The following is an 8,333-nucleotide window of genomic DNA, read 5'->3' as shown; positions in this document are numbered from 1 at the left end:
AACTTTCCTCATGGAGTGACAATTGCCAAAATCCCACTAGATGTTTGCAAAACACTAAAGGCCAGACTGGCCAGGTCCTACACAGGTTCATGGAAGGCCATCAATGGAACAAGGAGCATCCCAATCACAGGGTTGGGACAGATTCTTGACAGCAAGTACAGTTCCTGTTCCCCCCTTAGTACCCTCACAGGAGCTATGCGCCTGACAGAGAGGAAGGTGGAGCTCTATCCCCACCTATGTATTAGCCAACAGTGCTGTCCGGTTGTGGGTGAGGTTGTGTTGCATCCTATTCAAGACTGAGCCAGCAGTAACACTAGTGTGCACAGCCTGGGAACTCCTAGGAGGAATTCCAGGTGAGCCAAATTATCTGGCATGTCACTGAAATTACTTTCTGTTGATAGATGTTGATAGAATCTTTACTCTTGTCTACATAAAATCTTTCACTGAAACTACCAATCTGCATTAATGAGAGTGCTCTCTGTATCTGTGTAGAAAATCTTTGCAGTCCTCCTGGCTGTCCTTCATTTTTGATATTACCGTGGAACTGACAGTGTTATTAAAATGCAGTTTGCTATGGTCTTGTTTATGAATTCTAGACATGATACCACTGTTGTATTGGGATTTAATTGGCAATGGGATAAGTGATTACTGTATCTCTAGCACATAGGTCAGTGGTGTTTGTGTATTTCTGTGGTATCCGTGAAATGTACGTATGTTAGAGTTGAGCAATATGATTTATTTAAGTCTGTGACCTGCTTTACAACAATTAATGGCAGGTTCTGGTAGCATAGCTTAGCATGTAATGGCTTAAATGGGTTTTAAATGACTAGATGAAATTGAAGCACTTTTCCTCAGTGCATATCTTCTTCCTCTGAATGCCACTGTCATCAACGTGTGTGAGACTCTTAGTTGCCGTCCGTGATAGGTGACTCAAAATGTCGTCATCCCTCCTTTCCCCTTGCCTTAGTTACTGGGGATTATTTAATTGAAAACCTGATAGCTGTGTGCAAGTAGGAATTAGGCCACTGTGTAGAATCAATTTGCATCTTTTCAGAAGTTGAGCCTCTCGTGGTGCGAAAATGAAACCAAATAAATTTAAAGTCACTTTTCTAATTACATGATCACAGGGGGACGTGGAGGTTGAACGTGTTGGTAATGGGGTATGGAACTTTTTGACTTCTAGGTCATCAGCTCACATTTTCCCCAGCTATAAAATAACCTCAAGAGTGGGGAGAGGTAGCAGTCCACATCACGAAAAACATCCTTGTACAGTCCGCCTCATTGACACTCTCAAAAGAGAGGCCAAAGACTGCATGGGGAGAGAGATGAAAATATGGTCTGACCCCCAAGCTTGATTCTCTCCATGTTGTAGTTGAGGTAGCAATCATTGATGGGAATCAGAGTAGCAGCCGTGTTAGTCTGTATCCGCAAAAAGAAAAGGAGTACTTGTGGAACCTTAGAGACTAACCAATTTATTTGAGTATAAGCTTTCGTGAGCTACAGCTCACTTCATCGGATGCACTGCATGCATCCGATGAAGTGAGCTGTAGCTCACGAAAGCTTATGCATCCGATGAAGTGAGCTTTAGCTCACGAAAGCTTATACTCAAATAAATTGGTTAGTCTCTAAGGTGCCACAAGTACTCCTTTTCTTATTGATGGAAATGTGTAGGAAGCTTGCTCTTGTGCTGTCTGCTTTGGCCCTGCCCTGTGGATAAATGGACATCTTCACTTTCGAGTGCCGGCCATCTGGCAACGATTGCAAAGAGTGAATTTACAGTTAGATTTTATTTGTTAAAAAAAAATCTATTATAGCAGGGGTAAAAGATGCTACGTGATGTACAGACAAAATTGCAAAAGCAAAGTTGTAGCGTACGTGGTCGCTTCTCTCAGCGCTGTCTGTAGAGCAGGTCTGGTCAGAGATGCTAAATATCAGTGAAGTTCACTTGAACTCTGGCAACTGTGCCCTTATGGTTTGTGTGCGGATGGAAGGAATAAGAAAAAATTACATGATCAAACAAGGCTTTTTGATTAATTAGAATTGGCAGATGAATGGAAGGAACCTTTCTGAGTCCTTTCCTTCTGTTTCCTAGGAGATAAGGATAAGCAGCCATAGTACCCACTCAGCTTGTTTAATCTAGGCTGCTTGGAGCAAAGCCTAAATTGCACTTTATTGTAATAACTGGTTTTTTCCTTATATTGCTGATTGAGCATCATCATAAAAACGGAGATGAGACAAATGCTTATTTCAAACAGGAGCTGCTGCTTAATTCCTGGGGGTTTCACACATGCCTGTTGGAGCCGATCTGGTGTCATGCATCGCTTTTAACCAACAAATTTCAGAGCCTGGAGCATCATAAAAATTTGAGTGATCCCAACATTCTCTTCTGTTTTTAATAAACTGTATTATCTGGTTTTGCACAGGGGCCCTGTCTCTTTACCAGCAAGTCAACCGAGGGTGATATTTTTCCCAAACTGAAACTCCTCTCCCCCACATTTTTTTCCTTTAAAAGAAAAGGAAAGAGAAAAAAATCCAGAAACACCCACAAAAGGGTTTTATGGAATGAAATAGGAAACATTTTCAATGGGTTTAATTTTGTAAGCATTTTTATTCAAGCATAGAAAGGTTTGCGATTCCAGATGCAATGATTTCTAGTAACACTTCTTCCACTGATTGGTATTAATTCTGTGCACTTCAAAAAGCTTATTATAAAGCAAGGCCCCATAATCCTACTGTAGGAGGCAGGCAAGTATCCTTTCCCCTACTCTACCTTTTGCAGATGAGATAACCAAGGATCTGAGAGCTTGTACAAGGTCACTTGTTGGCAGAACAGGGAATGGAACTCAGGTCTATAATATGACAGACCCCAGTTTTAGCCACTTAGCTCCACTGCCTTTCAGAATGATTGTTCCAAGTGTATGTGCTTGGTTATGTTGCATGTAAAATGGAGATACTCCTGCATATCACCATTTACAAAACACTGACAATCATAGTGGACTAAAATTAATATCATTTGATCAAGTAATTAAAAGCTGTTCTAATGCATATGTGCAAGAGAGCCAAGTTAAGGTTGCATAGACAACCATATTTCCTAACTGAATTCTTGACTTTGCAACTTCAGTGGTCTTTTTGGTTCATATTTTTATATGGAATTAATATATATAATATATATTTTTTTCAAATTAGATTGATTACTCCAGCTGTATATTTATAGCATACAGATGACTATGGTAACTAATTATCTCAACATATGGAGTCCTGAACAACAAGAAGAGATAGAGAATGGAGCTTGTAGGTCAAACTGGCCTTTTTCTAATTAGAAATAAAATTCTTTGACAACTCTAATACAATTTTATGTGTAGTTCTAGTTGTTCATCACAGCGGCAGGAGTGTTGCTTGGCTTGGTTTGCTAGCCAGCATGCTTTAATAAGAGTTATGTTTGCACAGGAATTAAGTGACAAATTCTGCACAATTTTAGGTGTCTTACTCACTGTGTAAGTGAGTGCAAATTTCCAGATATATTCTGTAGAGCTGCAGGTGAGAAACAGTGTGGTTTCTACATAGATTGAATTTCATACTAACCTGGCTCTTTACCATGTCTCTGTAGTATCTTGTTCCTTGCTGTATCAGACATCACTCATGGTATCACTCATTTTTAAGCAGGGAAGAAAACTTGTATGATTATGCACATGCTGTAAATCAGTACAGGGCACCACATACTTACAAACATACATAGCAATGAATCAATTTATAGGGTGACATTTGTGGTGGGATTAGCACCTATGTCTCCAGGGTTGAGACAGTTTAGCTAAAGGAATAACTATGGTAGCATGATGCAGAGAATGCTTTGCGCATTACATGCAATTTCTTAGAGCAGTGGTTTTCAACCTTTTTTCATTTGTGAACCCCTAAAAAAATTCCAAATGGAGGAACAGACCCCTTTGGAAATCTTAGAGATAGTCTGTGGACCCCCCAGGGTCCTCAGACCACAGGTTGAAAGCCACTGTCTTGAAATAAGAACAGATTATTTTTATTTAGGATAAATGGGTATGGTGTTTTACAGACAAATGGGACACAGTGCTTCCACGTCTAATATTTTACAGACAAAGGGCTGCTTCATCATTCTTCAACACTCTCTATTAATGGTAGGGGGTGGTGCATAAGCATCAGGAGGCATTGTGCCTCAGAGATGCATAGTTTCATTTGGGCTCCCCCAGGTGCTGGAAGGGAACAGTAATAGGCAACACCGCTTTGTGGAGTGCAGCAGAGAACCCTCCCATTACTCTCCCTTGTAACCAGCAAGCTCTACTGTGGGGGAAAGGGCAGAATTATGGCTTCCTTCTTCCTACTCCATGCTCACTCTCTGTCTGTTTGCTCCCCAAAGAAAGTACCTGGAGCACAACCTCCACCCCCAGTTCAGGCAATCCCTATTGTGGCTGTGCTACATTTCTATGATTCTATCATGCCTACACTTTTCTCTTTTTGTGCCACAGCACTGGCTTAATATAATCTAAGAATGGGTGTGCACAGGAGACTGGCACCCATAGCCCTTATATTAGCTAAGAAAGGCATTATTTGTAATGCTGTTTTCCAAAGCAGATGAATGGAATAATTTCCTTTTAGAGCCCCGGTTGGGGGTGTAATAGCCGGTGCGACTTTACCTTAAGTTCTTTGGTTCTCTTTTTGTTTGTGTCTAAGTTTGATGGTTTGCCTGGTTTTGTTACATTTGCCCTTTGTACTGTCAGCCTCTTCAACATCCTCTGTTACTGTATAACATGGCATCAACCTTTCAAAGCAGCTGAGAGTCCTATACTGAAGCAGGTCCAGCTTCCGCTGTTCTCACCGAGGCTCTATTTTTGGCAAAATCACAAGTTTATGAATAAAATGCCTTTGAAAATCCATGCCTTTGGGCATTGGGTACTGATGTTGAGAAGTGAAATTAAATATGCAGTTGGAGTAACATTTATAGTTATATTTCCGAGGCCAGTCTGACTTGATCACTTGGTTATATATAAAGAAATGAAAAGAGGTAAAAAGTTTGCACATCCTGGCACATTATTTTCATCTGTGGGCCTGGCCTTTCTTTGGAAAGCTTTTGGCATCAGTAGTCATGGCCCTACATGGTAAGCTAAAACTAGAATGACTATAGCAGTGCATATGTAATGCTGACACCCCTGGGTGAGTTGTTGGCAGCAGGAGTCAAACCTAGGACCTCTTGATATTAATGCATAAGCCTCTACTGCCAGAGTAAAAGATGCATTTCTCTTAGCCAGGGCTGTAACAGGCTCATCAGTTTCTCTAGCTGGCCTCGCCACTACTAGATGGGGACAGAGTGCCACACTGAGCAGGCATGGCTTACACATACTTTTACATAGCTTGCATCCAAGGCATCTTTAGTTCTAGAACTGTTGTTCTTTATCCAGACTGAAATACCCTTGTGCTATATGAGAAATCAGGCATCACAGTTTTCTGCACAGGAGACACGTCTGAGTTCTCCCTTTCTGCAGTTCAAATGCCATAAAAGAGTAAGAAGAGTACCAAAACGAGAATATTTTAAGTGTAGTGTTAGTCAGCAGAAGCATAGGGAACTCATGAGACTTGAGTTAATTCAGAGGGGATAACTCAGACAGAAGTGCCTCAGGTGGAGAAGGAAGCGCAGAACAAAATCAATAATTTAGAATAAAGAGAATGCTGTCTGCTTCTGTCTTGGTTTTTCTTGAGCACAGCATGCATGTGTGTTTCATGCTTGTAGGCCTGGAAAATGTAAGGTACTTGAAACAGAACAGTTTTACACTTTCTTAGGGAAGACTGGTACAAGATTTACACTTCTGAAATGTAGTTCCACCATTCCAAAATCGTTTAGGCTCACAGTCAAGTTTGTCTTCACTGCTGTAAAAATTATTTATTAATAGCCATAATGCTTGGCATTAGCCTTTCCTGAGAGGCTAAAAGAAATTGCCAACATGTTTCAAATGCAGCTTCTTTGGATGAAAAGTGTTATTTAGTGTCACTGGGCACCCCTCCTGGAACGCCCTCCTGCTGCAGGCTGCAGCATAAATGCACCTGCCTCAGTTTCTCTCCTTCAGATTCCCCAGAAATGATACAAAGCATCTTCCCAAGTATAAATATAGTCCTTGTTGCAAGTTCATTTGTTACAAGAATCCTGTGCACACAAGTCGTAACAAAAGTCCCACAGTCCAGAATGCCCCCAGCATAAGCCAAACAATACATGCAACATATCGCCTTGGCATCTCTCACCATGCCCTGGCTCTTCAGTACACTCCTCTCCTGTCCTTGTCCCATAACAACTACCCCAGCCACCCAGCTGGAGTGCAGCCCTGCTCTTTCCAGCAGGAACTTGCCAGGGGAGCATCCCTTACTCCCCCAGATCCTCTTACGGTTCCTATGGGTCCCGCTCTCCAAACCTGGCGATATCAGCGGGTGAGCGCCTCTGCTGCTCCCCTGCCTTCACAACTCTCTGGCCCTTGGCTCTGGGTTAGAGCCAGCGGGCAGTTCCCGTCCCTCTTCCTGCCTTCATTCCTCCAGCCCTGGCTTGGGGATGCCAGCCAGCAAACCCCTCTTGCTGCCTTCAGCCTTCTCCCAGCAACCGCCTTCTGCTTCTTTCTGGGACTCCTCCAGTCCCCTGCTCTCTGGTAACTCTCACCTGCCCCTGACTGAACCAGTCTGCTCTGAGTCACTGGGATGTCCTCTTGTTGCATCTCTTCCTCATCCTTCATAGCCCACAGCGGCTGCCCCACCCTCTCAATTGGCCAAACAGGGAATACTTGTTCTGGCACAAGGGAGCTGGACCTACTTCATTTACAGGGGCCAGCCACCCTGTGACACCTAGTCTATGTAATAGTGCAACTTTCTTGTAGTTATGCTAATTTTCCGGCAAAACTTGGAGATATATCCCACCTCAGAGGAACAGTTAACAATTGTAGCAATTTAGACTAAAGGTCCATCTAATCCAGGATTTTGTGTCTGGCCAATGTTGGATTTTTTAAAGAAATGCAGAAACTTACTGTGATGCTCTGTACAAGGGGGGGGGGGGGGGACACCCTACACCCCCATGTTCATCTTTATAAAATGATTGTGTGGTATCCAATGCAAAGTTTGTCATGTTGGGTGTCTTCAGAAGGCTCATAATGCACTGAGCATAGTTGTTTTTAGTAATGTTATAGTAATTGTTACGGTAATGTTATAGTAAGGTTATAGATTATAATTTCAGGTATATAGTTAGGAGACTGAAAATGTATCCTCGTGGCTTAAAGCAAGCCCATGCAAAAAAACCCAAAACAACACTTTCTGGAGAACATACTTCTCAGCAGTCTCCTCTGTTAAATTTGCAGGAGGACTGATTGCAACTGCAACTTTTTACAGTGGGATAGGAGCCTCCCTAAATCGTGGAAAGATTTGATAATCTAAGGGCAGACTCCTTCAATGAAGGGCAAGGTGATAGTGGGAGTTAGATCTTCCAAGTGTTTCCCTCTTGAGCATCATCTCACTCTTGCCCAGGTTCATCTTCAGCCAATTACAGTGCAGAAAGAAAACAAATGTTGAAACCTCAAAGGTTACCACACAATGGAATTGTTGTTCTCCAGTCACCATCAAAAATTTGTATTTTGTTCCCCTTTGGAATAAAATCAAAACCTTTCAAATGTTTTCATGAAACAAAACGGTGTTGAAACAGCAGTTTTCAGGTTGAAAAGATCAAGTTTTCCATCAGAGTCTCTCTCTTTCTCTCTGGAAGTGACTGGACAGTCCACCCTGGAGCTCAGAAAACTTTTTAACAAAAAATTCATCAAAATTGACATGTCTTTGCAAAAGGCTTTGGCTTTGATGAAACACCATATTTTGACGACAAATTCCCCACATGGCAAGTTACTGTGAAAGGACATGTTGTTCTCAGGCATCCCTAGTAATAACTGTTATGTCCATATGAAAAATAAAATAAAAAAACCCCAAACTCCTTCCACTGTTTTCCTCCTATTTGTACTGCTTTGGTTTTACTTACAGGCCTTCCCAGCTGCCTTCCACTAGGCTCCCTGTGTCCTTACAAACAGTGTACCGAAAACAGTCTTTCTTTCATTTTGTCCAAAATGGCATTGTGTGTTTTGTTGGTCTATCTCATTACAAATTGATTTGCAATTTGCTATTACTATCATCCTTCAGTTTGTTTTTGACATTACTGCTTTCTAAGTAGTTCCCTCCCTTTGAATTAGATTTCCTCAAATGTTGTTAGCTTGGGTTTTTCAAGGTTGTATTTCACTTTATTTCCATCCCACTTTTCTAATCTCTCAGGGTCCCCTTGTGTAGTGTTGCTGCACTCT

Source organism: Eretmochelys imbricata, chromosome 1 (assembly GCF_965152235.1).
Source record: "Eretmochelys imbricata isolate rEreImb1 chromosome 1, rEreImb1.hap1, whole genome shotgun sequence".
NCBI lineage: Eukaryota > Metazoa > Chordata > Testudines > Cheloniidae > Eretmochelys > Eretmochelys imbricata.
This window is presented reverse-complemented; position numbering follows the sequence as displayed.